Raw genomic sequence first — 19,257 nt, 5'->3', positions numbered from 1 at the left:
TGCTTGCACTTTTTCCTGTTCTATTTGCCATAAAGTTATGGGACTGGACACCATGATCTTAGTTTTCTTTTTGTTTTTAATGCTTAATTTTAACCCAACTTTTTCACTCTTCTCTTTGACCCTCATCAAGAGGCTCTTTATTTCCTCTTCATGTTCCTCTTCACTTTCTTCTGTTAGAGTGATATCATCTGCATATCTGAAGTTGTTGATATTTCTCCCAGAAGTCTTGATTTCAGCTTGTGATTCATCCATCCTGACATTTTGCATTATGAACTCTGCATAGAAGTAAAATAAGCAGGGTGACAATATACAGCCTTGTCATACTCCTTTCCCAGTTGAACCAGTCAGGTTTTCCATGTCTGGCTCTAACTGTTGCTTCTTGACCCACTTTTAGGTTTATCAGACCCACCACAGGTAAGGTGGTCTGGTATTCCCATCTCTTTAAGAATTTTCCATAGTTTGTTGTGATCCACACAATCAAAGGCTTTAGTGTAGTCAATGAAGCAGATGTTTTTCTGCAATTTTCTTGCTTTTTCTATGATCCAATGAATGTTGGCAATTTAATCTCTGGTTCTTCTGCCTTTTCTAAATACAGCTTGTACATCTGGAAGTTCTCAGGACATATACTGCTGAAGCCTAGCTTTTTGAGCATAACCTTACTAGCATATGTGTGCTGTTAGATAGTTTTCTTTATATGTTATTCTCATGCACCATGTTATATAAGTTGAATTCTTATTTTTATAATATTATTGTTAATATTCCCTTCTTCTGTGAAAATATTTTGTGTAGCAGGAAAGAACTTAGAAGTCAGACATGATTTAGGACTAAATCTCACCTTTGCCATATATTAGCTATTGTTATTTAGTCGCTAAGTCATGTCCAAGGTTTTTTCAGTCCCATTGATTGTAGACTGCCAGGCTCCTCGGTCTATGGGATTTTCCAGGAAAGAATACTGGAGTGGGTTGCCATTTCCTTCTCCAGGGGACCTTCGCAAAGCAGGGACTAACTTGCATCTCCCGCATTGGTGGGTGGATTCTTTACTACTGAGCCACCAGGGAAGCCCAGAGAGTACTTTGGTAATACAGACGTAATGTGAACGTTTGATTTTCGTGATACGTGCATGCATGCATGCTAAGTTGCTTCAGTTGTATCTGACTCAGGTTGACCCCATAGACTGTAGCCCGCCAAGCTCCTCTGTCCATGGGATTTTCCAGGCAAGAATCCTGGAGTGGGTTGCTGTGTCCTCCTCTGTTCATAACATATATTATCACTTAATTCAGATTCTTAGTTGAATTCTGGTGAACTCTTCATATAAATTTATGATGGTGTATCACATTTTAGTGGCAGCATTTTGAGCTAAAGATGCTAATATTAGAATTGTTGATATAATTATTATCAAGTATATGCTGTTACCAATAAATGGATGAATATGATAATATTTGGAAAACCTTCAATGGAAACAATGTTTCTAGAATCAGTCATGAGTTTTATATGGAGCATCTTCTTTGGTTATCAAATGACCATGTTTGGTTTCAAGACAACTTGGGAACCTTAAGAGCATATGTGTCTTCAGAATGCACTGTTAAGCACCTATATAGTCTATATGGGGCTTTGGCTTGTTTCAAATTACTTCCCTAAATAACTGATGTGTATAATATAAGATAAATAATTGAAGAAGGGTCTATGTAATCTGGAATTCAGGGAGAATTTTGGTGTAAGGAAGAAGAGTTAAAGCACAAAAATAGGAAGGGCAATGAGTTATTAAGGAATGGCACCTCATTGCTGGGAATTATGGATTGGATCTACCTTGATGTTTTGGGAGATACAGTTAAAGATATAGCTTTATTTATTTGAGTTACTTGAATATGTTCCTTTGAATGTGGCATTTGGTGGACTTGGAGGTAGCACTCAGCCTGTTATCTGTGTTACATCATGGTTGTAATATAAAAAGGTTTCAGTGTTTATTTCCTAATAAAGGTTGTTCTTACTATATGTAAAGAGATAATGGAGATATATATATACATTTATGTGTCATATGTATGCAAATATAAGATAGTATATAAAACATGTATTTATATGTTTTATAAGATAAAAACAATAATAGTAATGATAGTTGCAGTTAACATATGTTAAACTTTTTTTAAACTTTTAATTTTGTATTGAGGTATAGCCAATTAACAATGCTGTGATAGTTTCAGGTGAACAGCAAAGGGACCCAGCTATACGTATACATGTATCCATTTTCCGCCAGATTCCCCTCGCATCCAGGCTGCCACATAATACTGAGCAGAGTTCCATGTGCTATACAGTAGGTCCTTACTGGTTATCCATTTAAAAATATAGCAGTGTGTATATCCATTCCAACCTCCTTAACTATCCCTTCCCCCATCCTTCTCCTTGGCAACTACAAGTTTATTCTCTAAGTCTGTGAGTCTTTTTATGTTTTGGAAATGAGTTTGTATTATTTCTCCTTAGATTCCACATATAAGGGATGTCATGTATCATTTGGGGTGCATGTATACTTTCAGAGCATGTTTTTCTCCAGATGTATGCCCAGGAGTGGATTGCAGAGTCATATGGCAGCTCTATTTTTAGAATTTTAAGGAACTTCCATGCTGCTCTCCATGGTGGTTGTACCAATTTACATTCCCAACATCATTGTAGGAGGGTTTCCTACTCTCCACACCTTCTCCAGGATTTATCATTTGTGGATTTTTTAATGATAGACTTTTTGACTTGTATGAAATGATATTTCATTGTAGTTTTGATTTACATTTCTCTCATAATTAGTAATGTTCTACATCTTTTCATATGTCTCTTGGCCATCTGTATGTCTTCTTTGGAGAAATGTCTATTTGGGTTTTCTGCCCATTTTTTGACTGGGTAGTTTGTTGTGACGATATTAAGCCTCATGAGCTGTTTGTAAATTTTGGAGACTAATCCCTTGTCGGTCATTTGGTCATATCATTTGCAAATATTATCTCCCAATCTGTGGATTGTATGTTTTTTGCAGACTCTTTTTCATGAACCAAAGTATAATTTGCTAATGAAATGCTTAAAAATCTCTTCACTTTTGTATGCAGTCACATACACATGCACAGAATAAAGAAAATGCTATCCCAGTTGGATCATTATCTTGTTTTTAATATAATATACAAAAATCATCAAGTGCACCAATGAAACTAGTTAACTGTGTGTTCACAGTAAACTATATCATCACTTGCTCTCTTGCTCAGTAAAACAGAAATCTGATTCCTAGTGATATTCATTACCTACATCTATACAAGCACAAAACAGAATATTATTAGGTTGGTGCAAACATAATCGCAGTTTCGGACCTTGAATTTTAAACTAGGCTCAAACATATCTTTTATTAATCAAAATAGGAACTATTAAAATCAACACATTTTTGCCAATAATAAAGAAGTTTGTTGTTTATTTCTGTAGTGTAAAAATTGGAGCTTCAGGATTCAACACACTCTTGGAAAGCATTTTCCCTGTAAAAAGTTGTTGAGATGCTTGAAGAAGTGATAGTCAGTTGACGAGGTAAGGTGAATATGGTGGTTTAGGCCAAACTCAATCATTCAACTTTTGAAGCATTGGTTGTGCGATGTGAAGTCAGGCATTGTCCTACAGAAGAATTGGGGCCTTTCTGTTGACCAATGCTGGCTGTAGGCATTGCCTACAGTTTTTGGTGCATCTATCAATTTGCTGAGCATATTTCTCAAATGTAATGGTTTTGCCAGGATTCAGAAAACTGTAGTGGAACAGACGGGCAGAAGACCACCTAGACAAGGACCATGACTTCTTTTTGGTGCAAGTTTAGTTTGGACAAGTTCTTTGGAGCTTCTTCTCAGTCCAACCTTTGAGCTGGCCGTCACTAGTTGTTGTATAAAATCCACTTTTTGTTGCATGTCACAATCCAATTGAGAAATGATTTGCTGTTTTTGAGTAGAATAAGAGAAGATGTCACTTCAAAGCAATGATGTTTTTGATTTCTGAACAGCTCATGAGGCACCCTCTCATTGAGGTTTTCACCTTTCCAATTTGCTTCAAATCCTGAATGACTGTAGAATGGTTGATGTTGAGTTGTTCAGCAACTTCTCGTGTAGTTTTAAGATCAGTTTTGATGATTGCTCTCAATTGGCTGTCAGCTTCCAGTGACCAACCACTGCACTCCTCATCTTCAAGGCTCTTGTTTCCTTTGCAAAACTTCTTGAACCATCATTGCATTGTACATTCATTAGCAGTTCCTGGGCCAAATGTGTTGTTGATGTTGTGAGTTGTCTCCACTGGCTTCTGATCCATTTTGAACTTGAATGAGAAATATAAAATAAACAGCATGTAATAAGTCATTAGCAAAAAAAGGAAAGCAAGAAATTTGCATTAAATTGATGTATAACATAACCACATTTATTTAAGAATGTATATCAGTATCAAGTGGTGAAGTTCAACAATGCAAAACTACAGTTGCTTTTGAACTAATCTAATATAGAGAACACAATGTATTATTATATAAATTATGAAATTGGAATTATTTTTTATCTCTACTCTTTTTATTGGTTTGAAACCATAGTTTTGCTTCTGTATAAGTCTTTAGTCTGCATCCTCTTAGCAGATTTCTCAGCTGTTAGCCTGGACATTCTCCAGAGTTCTCTCAAGTCCTAGACTCAATGCTGCCAGTCTCTGAGTCACCTGATAAGTTCATTGCAGCAGTACTCTCAAGTGTCATATATGCTGCTTCCAAAATTGAAATCAACTAACCAAACTGTTGCACTCCTTTCTTAGAGGCAGCATATACAAGTTATAATAACCTGCTCTTTACCTTAAATGGGATATCCTAAAAATCACTGGCTCTTAAGACCCTCTCTGATGATCTGGCCTATAAATGTTGGGAGGTTTATCTTCTACCCTCTAGTTTAAAAGTGTCTGGTGAGGCCATCCAGAGTATTTGTGCTTTATACTTAATGGTTTCAATTTGTATTTCAAATTCTCTCTATATAGAGCCAGAGTGACATCGTGCAGAATATGAAGCATCTCCTATATACTATATTATGACAGAGCAAGCAATTAACAAAGCCTTGGACCATGAATGTGAATGCTTCTTGAATGCCATTGCCATGTAAAGGCAGACTAATTTTTAAAATTCTCTTTATTTATAGCGATGGAAAAAATATGTTTGAGAGATCAGTAGATACCTACTAAGTGCTTTATGTTGTGTTGACGTGTTTGAGTAAAAATAACACATCTACATTGCAGCTGTAAATGGAGTCACTTTGTTGAGTCTGTGGTATTCCGTTGTCCTCCATATAGTTTTTACAAATATGCCTATCATGCATGATAGAAAAAGACCACATTAACTACATAGTTTCGTTCTGTTTGAGGAAATATTCCAAAGACACTCTTTAATGCTTATCCATTTGTCCTCTTGGTGCTTTATTTCTCTTAGAAGTGATGGGAACAACAAAAATAAGAGAATTCATGGCCCTGATTATCCTTAGCTTTTTTGTCTGGGTAATCCATTTTTTCTATGTTTAGGATACATTGTTTCCAGCTGAATGACAAGATTATTTCAGATGGAAAAAGTCTATCCTAAACATAGGTATTCTATTATGTAGCTCAGGGCTTTTAAAATCTGACTGTGGACATCTTTTTTTTAGTATCTCTGCTGTCCATTTACCCAAGTAAACAGAATTTCCAAGCATTAGTCTAGTCATCTGAACTTCCAACAAACTCCTTAGCTGATTCTTGTTCTATTAGGTTGAAAACTGTTAGAGTCAATTGTTTCTCTTTGTCTTAAACCATCACTTTCAAAGTTCTATTTTGATAGTATTTTCTTGCTTCACTCATACTCATGAGATATATGTTAAGATAATAGCCTAGGGCCTAAGAAAATAACATAAATCTCAATTAACTCTTCTTATTATTATATAACTATAGTCTCTCTTTCTAGAACTCTGTGGCCTTCAAACAGTAAGATCATCAGTTTCTGGTGCTGGTTATTTATGTAATGGACTTCTTTCTGAATTTCATTCTTAGAATCTAAGTTCATATGGGAAAAGAAATAAATCTTACAGAGGATTTGGATTATATCAAGTCTGTGATTTTAAGGTTATGGTTCTTTAGGCTTAGGATTTTCCTTCCTTGTACACTTTTAAATATTACAGGATGGTCATACAACTGTTTGAAGTTTGAAAATGTGAGTCTCTTAACATACAAAGTTGTTGTTAATCTTAGGATCCTAGCATGGAAACTGAAAATCAAAGAAAGCTCTGTATGTAGTCTGTGTTAGGCCAATCTGAGTATATTCACATTATTCAATATCATTTCATGCTTTTAGCACAACTGGTTTTACTTATTTTTTTTAACAATTTTGTTTGTTTACTTATTAGTAATATTTGCAAAATTTTAAAAATACAGAACCTCTAAAAAGAAAAAGTACAATCTCTGTCCCATTTCTTTTGACTGTTTCGAATTTTAGTTCTTGTAGTTCCTCCACAAATGTATGTGCACTTAGAATAATGAGGTGGCTAAAGTGTGGAGTCTAGGTTCAAATCCTGGATTCACTACTTATTAGCTTAATAACCTTTGGCTTATTAACCTTTTGTAACTCTGTACAACAGAGATGGAAGTATCAACTTTATAGATTGTAATACATTAAAATATTTTAGAATAATAGTATTTGCCATGTAATATATCTTCTTAATACCTCCCAGTTTCTAAATACTATAGTTATATCACTCTTTCTTGAATCATTAATTTGAAATATTTTCTATTGATGAGATGAAGATCTTATTCACATAAACCAGGTTGTCTGAATACTCCTCTACAGCCATTTCTGTGTGTATTTTAGGCCATGACTTCCTCCTTTTTACTTCACCTTTCAGTAATTTTTTTTTAAATCCCTTTAGCCTTTTCCAGAAATGTGTTGGAATCTCTTGTACTCTGAAGTTTCTCCTCCCAGTAGTTTTATCGGGTTTATACATTTATTATGAGTTTACTATTATTTGAGTGGAGTTTTGGAGGGAAGGAGGTAAACAGTATGAGTTTAATTTATCATATTGTAAGAATAGACAGCTTGTTCAATTTAAAATCATACATATGAAGAAATCAAGAGGGAGCTAGAAGAATGCTAAATGATACATACTTTTATTGAAACAGGAAAGACAGGGATTTTTGCAAAATTACTTTGAGTTACCTAATATTTCTGATACTTAATTTCCCATCTGGAGAATAATATGGATGAATAAAATGACTTCTAAGTTCTTTTCAACTTGAATATTTTATCCTTATATTGATTTTATTTTCCCTACAAATCTCTACCTTCCTTTCTACTGAACTATGCTGGCTTAATCTGTTTCAGTAAAACATAATCCACACATACTGCTTTCTCTTTGTATGCCCACTATGTTCATGATGGCACATGAAATTTAAAAGATCTCATAGAAACATTTGTCAGTCTTCAAAAATGATCACCTTTCCCCCAAGGTTAGCAATTATTAATAAAAGGAAAGAACTTATAAGCCTTTTGTCTTAATTCTTATTGAAGATTAGGTTCAGCAATGATCTTTTTAGTTAATGTATTTGGGGAATACTTAGTTGTGTATTTGGGGAACATATGCATAATTTGACCTAATAAAACTGGCAGAATATTACTTTCTTCAGAAATGTTTACTTATTATCCACAGCTGAGTTTGATATTCCTTCAAAAGCAAACATTCAGGATTCACCATGATTTTTCCTGTTCCTCCATATTCAACATCCAGTCAATTCATTGGCAAATATGCTTTACTACTAATGTGTATTTATCCAGTCTTTTCTTGACATCTACACCTATACTACCCTCTGTTACTTCTCTACCTCTAGCCTCCTGCCCCAGTCTCCTAACTGGTTCCATTGTTTCCACTCTTTTGACCTACATTACACTATTTTGAAATGGTTTCCCAACACACATAGAAAGAATACCATGACCTATAATACTTCCCTAATCTGGCCTGGTTTCTGTGCACCTCATCTTCTACTCATCTCTCTCCTCCTCTTTTGCTCCATTCCCATGATACTGGCTCTGGTGTTTATCTTACTGTCAAAACCTTTCCATCTTGTGGTCATGGCAGTTGTGGTATCCTCTGACTAGAATGGTCTCCCAGATCTTTCTATGGCTTATCTCTTTTCCATTTACTTCTTTGTTCCAATGCATCACCTCAGAAAGGACTTCCAGAAGAGCCAAGCTTGTTGTTCAGATCTAGGCACTCTGTTCCCTTTGTCCTAATTTATTTTTTTCATGCATTTATCATTTTGTGTAGCACATGAATTATTTATGAATACATATTCATTTATATTTTACTTCTCTTTATCTCCATTCATCTCTTTCTCTTCCTCTTCTTCCCTTCCATAGAAGGGTAAGGCAGAGGTTTTGCCTGCTTTCTTCTCTGACGTACAGCTTTTTCTAGTACCTGCAATAGTGCTGAAAAAATAATGAGCTTAAAAATATTATTCTTTTGCGAGGAGGCAGAATCAAGATGGTAGACTAGGAAGACTCTGAGCTCACATTCTCCTTTGAACACATCAAAACTACAACTAAATACTGAGAAACTCTCACTGAGAATAACCTGAACTAGCAGAAGCACTCTTCTATAAATAAGACTGTAAAGAAAGAATCAAATGAAGTCTAGTAGGAGGTGAGAAGACATATGGTAATGTATAGAGAAAATATATAGTAAAGGCAGTGTATCCATCACTTAAATAAGCTAGCATGGAGGATAAATGTTAAAAATTGTAAAGTCAACTGTAACTACAATTAACAGTTAAGGGACAGACATGAAGATGTAAAGTATGACATCAAACACAAAAAACATGGGGGAGAAGTGAGTTAAAAATGTAAATCTTTTGGAATGTGTTCGAACTTAAATACTATCAGTTTAAAACACATAGATATAGGTAAACAAATATGAACTTCATGGTACCCCAAATCCAAAATCTACAAGAGATACACAAAAATTGGAAAGAAAGGAACCCAAACATAAAACTAAAGAAAATCATCCAACCATAACAAGAGACCAAAAAAAAAAAAAAAAAAAGACTACAAAAATAACCACAAAACAAGTAACAAAATGTCAGTGAGTAGGTAATGGTGAATAATCACTTTAAATGTCAATGAACTAAATGCCCCAAACAAAAGACATAGGGTGGGTGATTCGATAAGAAAACAAGACAGATCTAAATGTTGCTCACAAGAGACTCAGGAGCTAAAGACATAGACTGAAACAGAGGGAATAGAAAAAGATATTCTATGAATCATATGGATGTTCTATTTTTAATTACTGTTACTTAGCCATAAAAGGAATGAAATTTTACCATTTGTAACAATGTGATGGACCAAGAGGATATTATGTTCAGTGAAGTAAGTCAGACAGAGAAAGACAAATGCTGAATTTTTTTAACTTATTTGTGTAATCTAAAATACAAAGCAAACAAAAAATCAAAACAAAACAGACTCACAGATACAGAGAATGAACTAGTTATCAGTGGGGAGGGAGGCAGGGGAGGGACAAGATAGGTGAAGAGGATGAAGTTACAAACTATGGGTATAAAATAAATAAAATATAAGCATGTAATGTACAGCACAGGGAGTATAGTCAACATTTTATACTAACTTTATATGGAGTACTGTCTACAGAAATATTGAATCACTATGTTATAACCTGAAACTAATATTGTAAGTTAACTGTATTTCAATTTAAAACAAAAAGATTTTTACATTGAATGCTAACTGCTTGTTTAATTGCTTTAAATCCTCACTAGTCTTTAAGTAACTGCAGAGAGGAAATATGACTGCCTTACCATTTTATCCCCAGTACTGACTAGAGTGGGCTTTCTAGGTGGCACTAGTGGTAAAGAATCCGCCTGACAATGCAGGAGATATAAGATATGTGGGTTCGATCTTTGAATCCAGAAGACCCCATGCAGGAGGGTGGGGCAACCTATTAATGCCTGGAGAATCCCACGGACAGAGGAGCCTGGTGGGTTGCGGTCCATAGTGTTGCAAAGAATTGGACACAATTGAAGTGACTTAGCACATAGCACACATACACTGACTAGAGTACTTGGCAAAACATAATGGTGTTAAAAAGAGAGCAAGAATAATATTTTCTGAATTCAGTGGTGAATCTTATTTGGAAACTACTCCCTATGATATTTATATGAACCATTCTAAAAATTATAATAAATTATTGGCTTTATGGCATTTCTAGGCAGATGGGTTCTTTGAATAATTTTTAAAATGATAATAAATTTAAATGTATTCAGATTTTATTTATGATGGTCACTTTGCAAGTATTTGTGGTTTTCTAATCTGTTCCGCATAGGTTCCTTCAATCTATAAGTGTCCAGCTATGTGATAGCAATTGGACATACTCTGTTAGAAATGAGGACATTGCCAACTCTATTAAATAACTATGTATTTATGCAAGTCACTGAACCCCAGGGTATTCCATTTTCGTTGTCTGTAAGCTGAAAAGAGTGATGTACATGATCTCCAAAAAGCTGTTGTTCTAGTCCTACCATATGTTTTATGTCATATCAATAATACTGGCTTTCCGTAAAAAAGTAGATGAGTCATTAACCATACAGTAATACTTTATTATTACTGCAAGATGGGTTTAATTCTGTTGTGCTGTTTTTATAGAAAATGAAAATTGAGCCTCTTCAATTAGGCAAGTTTCTGACCTTGAGTTTATTTGCCTATTAGATTATGATGACTTAAGGCAGATGGTTTTCTTTGAATTAAAAAAAATACTCTAAAAAATTTCTAAAAACCATGTTCAGTGCTTCACAGTATTACTTACCAATGTTTAAAGGTAAACAAATCTGTTTTTAGATTAATAAATCATATGTTCAGTGATGGTTCCACTCAATTATATCTTCTTATATACTATATTCATGCATGTATGCTCAGTCATGTCTGACTCTTTGTGACCCTTTGGACTGTAGCCCACCAGGCTCATCTCTCCATGGGATTTTTCAGGCAAGAATACTGGAGTGGGTTGCCATCTCCTCCAGGGACTCTTCCCAATCCAGGGATCAAACTCATGTCTCCTGTGTCTCCTGAATTGCAGGCAGTTCTTTACCTGCTAAGCCATCAGGGAAATATATCAGTTCTGTATTCCAACTTTTTTTTCTTACTTCTTTCTGTGTTACTATTCTTCTAGTCACTTTTAGGTCTTTCTCTTGAACTACTTTATGTTCTTCAAATTTTACTTAATGTAGACCCAAATTGCAAAGGCAGGACAACGAATATCATTAGTAGAGGCCATAAAGGAGTTCCTTGACAACATATTAATATTCTGCCCACAAGCATTTTAATACCATCTAAAATTTTTTAGAAATAGCAAAACATTGGTGGTATAAATCAATGTGACCTCTACCAGGAGTTTATTAGTAGGCAGAAATGGATGTGAGATTGGCTGCATATAATAATTAGGGGTATGTAGTTTGCTTTAAAATAAAATGAGAAAAGAGAAAACAAGACGGGGAAAAGCAACAAAAACAAAACCCATGCCACCATTATTTTTATATCTTTCAAGTGTTTTGATTTTATAGAGTCACCTATTAAGTTGAAAACTTCCTTATGTCACACTGAGTAATGGGCAGTACCATAATGTCAAGAAGAGTTGTAGTTCCAAAGTTTAGAAAAGAAGACAGTGTACACTGTAGGTCAGTATTAAGGAAATCAGTTTGAGTCAAGAGCAAAACAGTAGAAAACACCAGAGAAATTATAGATTAGAATTAGTGACCTTTGTAGGTCTAAATCAAGATATGTAAATTAAAATCTTGGCAGCTGATTGGACTAGGCGGTCAGAAATTTTAGAAAGACCAGAACAAGGTAGAGATGGAAGAAAATAGTAAAATTCAGGAAAGGATGAAGAAGAGGAGTAGATCTTAGACACATGAAGTTCAGGAGCCGGGACCCCATCGTAGGAGGTAGGGCCAGTGACCGACGTGAGAGGGAGCCTTGATTTCACTAAGGAAAGGAGCTGAGTTCAGAAGGGTGAGAGTGCAGAAGTATTTAAGTTATGAGTGACTGGGGAATGTTTCATCACTCCCTGACAAGTTCGCTTTTTGAATTCTTAACACCTAACCACCTGGTAGGAATTAGGGCTATAAGAAATAGGGCTCTGGGTAGTTACCGTCAATATTTGTAGGTATGGTTTATATTGGATATAGCTTTGTTAGCCACAAACTGAAGAGTGGGAAATATGTCATATACCCTTATTCTTATACTTAAAGTGGAGTCTGAGAACCCGATAAGTTGAGAGAATTTTGTTGTTATTATGGAGGTTCTCTTTCTTCCTGTCTAAGTCATGGATAGGTCCTAGAGGATTAATCTGCATGAGAGCCCCAGAGACCTCATCATGTCCTTTGTTCTCACTGGCTATTACTAAAATGTCCAATGACTAAGTCTTCAGGGTACCCTGGGTTTCTGGGACTCTGTTGCTTCTGTTTTGTTTTGGGCACAAAAAGCCTTCATGGAAAGTGGGAGTCCTGGAGATACAAGGAGGTGCTCCTGACTTTTTCCATCCTCTCCCAAAGTCACTTCTCCATGATATCAAGCATAATCTCTTCACATGTGTTTCAACACTTAAAAAAGGTGTAACATGGAGTTAACTACACATGACTTCTATCTTCTGCAGCTTACAAAAATCTTTATGGTAAGAACATTCAAGTGGCATAATATGCTTAGAAATAAGGGAAGGAAAAATGGAGGTCACTTACATAAAGGTAACTCAATAATTTGTATAGTCATTTTCCTCCAGTAGTAAACTTATGTCCTCTCAAAGAACACTTGTTTCCTATTCCTGTGTAACTGCATACCATTATCCTGGTCACTATCTCTACTGCCTCCAGAAAGTGGAAACGTTTATGTTACCTGTTATCTCATATGGAGATGCCACCCCCACATAGAGTGACATGTACATAAAACAGTGCCTGCCGACATGTCAAGAACTGGGAGGTGAGCCTGGGTTAGAGGACAATGTTTGATGACCCCTTACAGAAGCTTAATCTTTTTTCTCCCACCACCAATTCCATCCCATCCAGGGTCTCAGTCTCAGAAGGGTTCTAGGGCCCCGCTTATTCTCAGTGGTATTTGTTCTAAATATAAGCACATCCGACTTAAATGTAGTTATATAAAATTTATGTTTATTATTGGCAATTATAGCATTGAATCTTACTCTCCAGCAATACCTTGTCATCTTCCTAATCGCCCCCCTTCTTCCACTGTACCTGTATCATGATCTCCTGCTGATGTTTTCCTAGATCAAACAAGCTTGGCCTCTTGATCTCACCTATTTGAGGTCCAGGCTTTCCAGGATGAGAGAAGAATGAGAATTTGGCGAGCATAATTGCTTAGGACTAGAATGCTCTCACTAGAGCTTACCAGAAAATGTTAGCTGCTCCAAACAGTATGACTTTATGCCATCAATAGCTGCTGAGTGTTGCTTTGTTGGGTGGGTGTGGTTCACCCCAAAATGTTCTTCTTTCCAACAAAAAGTTGTGTTATGCTTGCAAAAGCTCCTTGCATTTGCTCCAGGGTGTATTTCCTCTTTGAGAGGGGCGGGAAAGGACAAAATGCTTTGTTTCCTGACTAGTGGGAAGCCCAAACATGCAGCAACACCACTTCTCAGGTCTGAAGGATAGTGCAGAGAGTTTTAAGAGTATCTTTCACACCACTGTGCTTGGTGCCAAGTGGCAAATATCAGAAAATCAGTCAAGGTGTTTTACAAAGCCAAGGTATTAGGTGTGTCTGACTCTTAAAGATTAAAGCTAGTACTTGTAAGAAAAAATAAATAAATAAATTGGAGTTGAGGAATGAAGTCAAATGAGGTTAGAATATGGACAGAATAGGGTGGTTGGGCAGATCAGAATAATTCCAGAGATGTCAGTTAATGGTCAAGTCTAGATACTTAAAAACTTCCCAATTCACCGCAACAATCCTGATGAAGATACCAATCCTCATTCTTTCATTTTTATCACACAAAAAAAGCCCAAGAATAAGAATATTCTAGATGTACTTAGGCTGATGAGATAATTTGGAGTTGAAATAGAGACTATATACCATTTAGATGCTAATGAAGCTCTAAGTTCCTGGATGGGCCATGTCAAAGAGGAAAGGAGATCTGACTGGTAAATATCAGTCTCTAGGCTTGCTGGCTCCCTTGTGGGCTTCCCTGGTGACTCAGATGGTAAAGAATCTGCCTGCAATGTGGGAGATCCAGTTTCAGTCCCTGGGTAGGGAAGATCCTTTGGAGAAAGGAATGGCAATCCATTCCAGTATACTTGCCTGGACAATGCCATGGACAGAGGAGCCTGGTGGGCTATATATAGTTCATGGGGTTGCAAAGAGTCGGACACAACTGAGTGACTGCACTTTCACTTTCAGGCTTGCTGGCTCCTGTGTGGGTGTAACTCTGACCACCCCCACCCCCCCCCCCCGGCCACCACCACTAAAGGCTACAAGAAGCACTTGTTTGGGTTTAGAATGGTATTCAGTGGATGATACCAAGTTTTCTAAATGAAGTGGAAAGCACTGTGTAAGCACTTTCATGTCTGGCACAAATAGACAATCAATATTCTTATCTTAGGTACAGGAATATATTAGGGGATATCCATAGCAGCTGCCCAAGACCCAGTTAGGAGACAATAAGTCTGAATGACAGAATGACAATTAGTTCATTCAAAGTGATTTTTCTGGTTAAAAATCTAATCCCTGGAAGACAAAATTGTGGCCTCAATTATTAAAGAAGCAGGGAGCAGCCCCTCCCCACCCCCAGTATAAGGGCAAACAAGGCCTACTACAAAGCCAGTGTGCTAAGTGATCTAAAACTGGGGAAGCTCCTGTGTCAGAGAGTCAGGAGCCCAGTCTCATGTCTTGAAAGGGGCAAGGTGAGTGGTGAGGTGAGTGGCTCCAAGTACAAGTGTTGGAGGAACATGGGGTCTGAGAACCAAGGGGACTAATATAGTCACAGAGGATAGAGAGTATCACTGGAGCCTCAAGGTGCTAAGATGCTAGTTTAAAAATAGATTTGTCTTATACCAAGCATATCTGAATCCAAAAAGTATTGTGGTTTTCATTACTAATCAGAAAAACTTGACACCAAACAGAAACATACACACACACACACACACACACACAAACTGTGGCAGATCTGCTTCTGATAACAGTTCCTTAAAGTTTTTTTTGTCCCTGTCTGAATAGGGAGGTGATAATATTACTCTTTAAAAACAGAACCATCTTGCTGCAACCCATATATTCAAAGAATTAACAAGCAAAGCTTCCTATATGTTTCTTTTTGTAGTAATTGAGATTTGGAATTTTTAAATACCAGCTCACTGTAATCTCAAGTGTGGTCTCTTTTGTGTCATTTCATTCAGGTCAGATTTTTATAAAATTTGTTATTCGTAAATTCATGGTGTTTATATGACTGTTATTGAATGTAATTTTCATTGGGAATTTTTATGAAGAGTTATCAGTTCAGTTCAGTTCAGTCGCTCAGTCGTGTCCGACTCTCTGCGACCCCATGAATTGCAGCACGCCAGGCCTCTCTGTCCATCACCAACTCCCGGAGTCTACCCAAACCCATGTTCATCGAGTCGGTGATGCCATCCAACCATCTCATCCTCTGTTGTCCCCTTCTCCTCCCGCCCCCAATCCTGCCCAGCATTAGGGTCTTTTCCAATGAGTCAACCCTTCGCATGAGGTGGCCAAAGTATTGGAGCTTCAGCTTCAACATCAGACCTTCCAATGAACACCCAGGATTGATCTCTTTTAGGATGGATTGATTGGATCTCCTTGCAGTCCAAGGGACTCTCAAGAGTCTTCTCCAACACCACAGTTCAAAAGCATCAATTCTGCGGCGCTCAGCTTTCTTCACCATCCAACTCTCACATCCATACATGACCACTGGAAAAACAATAGCCTTGACTAGACGGACTTTTGTTGGCAAAGTAATGTCTCTGCTTTTAAACATGCTATCTAGGTTGGCCATAACCTTCCTTCCAAGTAGTAAGCATCTTTTAATTTCATGGCTGCAGTCACCATCAGCAGTGATTCTGGAGCCCAAAAAAGTAGTCTGACACTGTTTCCACTGTTTCCCCATCTATTTCCCATGGAGTGATGGGACCAGATGCCATAATCTTAGTTTTCTGAACGTTGAGCTTTAAGCCAACTTTTTCACTCTCCTCCTTCACCTTCATCAAGAGGCTCTTTAGTTCTTCTTCACTTTCTGCGATAAGGGTGGTGTCATCTGCATATCTGAGGTTATTGATATTTCTCCTGGCAATCTTGATTCCAGCTTGTGCTTCTTCCAGCCCAGCGTTTCTCATGATGTACTCTGCATATAAGTTAAATAAGCAGGGTGACAATATACAGCCTTGACGTACTCCTTTTCCTATTTGGAACCAGTCTGTTGTTCCATGTCCAGTTCTAACTGTTGCTTCCTAACCTGCATACAGGTTTCTCAAGAGACAGGTCAGATGGTCTGGTACTCCCATCTCTTTCAGAATTTTCCACAGTTTATTGTGATCCACACAGTCAAAGGCTTTGGCATAGTCAATAAAGCAGAAATAGATGTTTTTCTGGAACTCTCTTGCTTTTTCAATGATCCAGCGGATGTTGGCAATTTGATCTCTGGTTCCTCTGCCTTATCTAAAACCAGCTTGAACATCTGGAAGTTCACGGTTCACGTATTGCTGAAGCCTGGCTTGGAGAATTTTGAGCATTACTTTACTAGCATGTGAGATGAGTGCAATTGTGCAGTAGTTTGAGCATTCTTTGGCATTGCCTTTCTTTGGGATCGGAATGAAAACTGACCTTTTCCAGTCCTGTGGCCACTGCTGAGTTTTCCAAATTTGCTGGCATATCGAGTGCAGCACTTTCACAGCATCACCTTTGAGGATTTGAAATAGCTCAACTGGAATTCCATCACCTCCACTAGATTTGTTCGTAGTGATGCTTTCTAAGGGCCACTTGACTTCAGATTCCAGGATGTCTGGCTCTAGGTGAGTGATCACACCATCGTGATTATCTGGGAGATGAACTCCCCAGGTCAGTAGGTGCCCAATATGCTAATGGAGATCAGTGGAGAAATAACTCCAGAAAGAATGATGGGATGGAGCCAAAGCAAAAACGATACCAAACTGTGGATGTGGCTGCTGATAGGTGCAAAGTCCGATGCTGTAAAGAGCAATATTGCATAGGAACCTGGAATGTTAGGTCCATGAATCAAGGCAAACTGGAAGTGGTCAAACAGGAGATGGGAAGAGTGAACGTTGACATTCTAGGAATCAGCGAACTAAGATGGACTGGAATGGGTGAATTTAACTCAGATGCCAATTATATCTACTACTGTGGGCAAGAATCCACTAGAAGAAATGGAGTAGCCATCATGGTCAACAAAAGAGTCTGAAATGCAGTACTTGGATGCAATCTCAAAAATGACAGAATGATCTCTGTTCGTTTCCAAGGCAAACCATTCAATATCACGGTAATCCAAGTCTATGCCCTGACCAGTAATGCCGAAGAAGCTGAAGTTGAACGGTTCTATGAAGACCTACAAGACCTTCTAGAACTAACACCCAAAAAAGATGTTCTTTTCATTATAGGGGACTGGAATGCAAAAGTAGGAAGTCAAGAAACACCTGGCGTAACAGGCAAGTTTGGCCTTGGAGTACAGAATGAAGCAGGGCAAAGGCTAATAGAGTTTTGCCAAGAGAACGCACTGGTCATAGCAAACACCCTATTCCAACAACACAAGAGAAGACTCTACACGTGGACATCACCAGATGGTCAACACCGAAATCAGATTGATTATATTCTTTGCAGCCAAAGATGGAGAAGCTCTATACAGTCAGGAAAAACAAGACCAGGAGCAGACTGTGGCTCAGATCATGAACTGCTTATTGCCAAATTCAGACTTAAATTGAAGAAAGTAGGGAAAACCACTAGACCATTCAGGTATGACCTAGATCAAATCCCTTATGAGTATACAGTGGAAGTGACAAATAGATTTAAGGGACTAGACCTGATAGACAGAGTGCCTGATGAACTATGGACAGAGGTTCATGACATTGTACAGGAGACAGGGATCAAGAAAATCCCCATGGAAAAGAAATGCAAAAAAGCAAAATGGCTGTCTGAGGAGGCCTTACAGATAGCTGGGAAGAGAAGAGAAGTGAAAAGCAAAGGAGAAAAGAAAAGATATTCTCATCTGAATGCAGAGTTCCAAAGAATAGCAAGGAGAGATAAGAAAGCCTTCCTCAGCGATCAGTGCAAACAAATAGAGGAAAACAACAGATTGGGAAAGACTAGAGACCTCTTCAAGAAAATTAGAGATACCAAAGGAACATTTCATGCAAAGATAGGCTCGATAAAGGACAGAAATAGTATGGACCTAACAGAAGCAGAAGATATTAAGAAGAGGTGGCAAGAATACACAGAAGAACTGTACAAAAAAAAAAGATCTTCACGACCCAGATAATCACGATGAAGAGTTATAATTTGCTTTTATTGCTCTGTCTTTCTAATGTGAAGTGTTAGAGGGCGGATTGATCCACAATTCAGAATAGCTTTCTATAAAATATGAATTATGGTGAGAATTTTGGACAATGAGATATATAAACTAGCAAATAGGAGATTAAAGATTTTTTTCAGAATGTAGGAAAAAAACACAAAAAACTAATCCTGAAGCCAAGAAGAGGTCCATATAGTGATATATCAGTAGGTCAGTTCTGTTGCTCAGTGGTGTCCAACTCTTTGCAACCCCATGGACTGCAGCACACCAGGCTTCCATATCCATCACCAAACCCCCGGACCTTGCTCAGACTCATGTCCATAGAGTCGGAGATGCCACCCAAATATCTCATCCTCTGTCATCCTCTTCTCTTCCTGCCTTCAGTCTTTCCTAGCATCAGGGTCTTTTCCAATGAGTCAGTTCCTTGCATCAGATGGCCAAAATACTGGAGCTTTAGCATCGGTCATTCCAATGAATGTTCAGGACTGATTTCCTTTAGGATTGACTGGTTGGATCTCCTTGCAGTCCAAGAGACTGTCAAGAGTCTTCTCCAACACCACAGTTCAAAAGCATCAATTCTTCAGCACTCAGATTTTTTTATAGTCCAACTCTCAAATCCATACATGACTACTGGATAAACCATAGCTTTGACTAGATGTACCTTTGTCTGTAAAGTAATGTCTCTGCTTTT

General features: G+C 37.5%; 1 protein-coding gene across 14 annotated transcripts in view; it reads left to right on the top strand.

The window, feature by feature from the left end:
- Positions 1–19,257, top strand: part of LOC145524092 (platelet glycoprotein 4) — a 210,929-nt gene that overhangs the window by 68,242 nt on the left and 123,430 nt on the right. The window lies entirely within an intron of this gene.

Source organism: Giraffa tippelskirchi, chromosome 10 (genome assembly GCF_054371585.1).
Source record: "Giraffa tippelskirchi isolate mGirTip1 chromosome 10, T2T-mGirTip1v1.2.pri, whole genome shotgun sequence".
NCBI lineage: Eukaryota > Metazoa > Chordata > Mammalia > Artiodactyla > Giraffidae > Giraffa > Giraffa tippelskirchi.
This window is presented reverse-complemented; position numbering and strand designations above follow the sequence as displayed.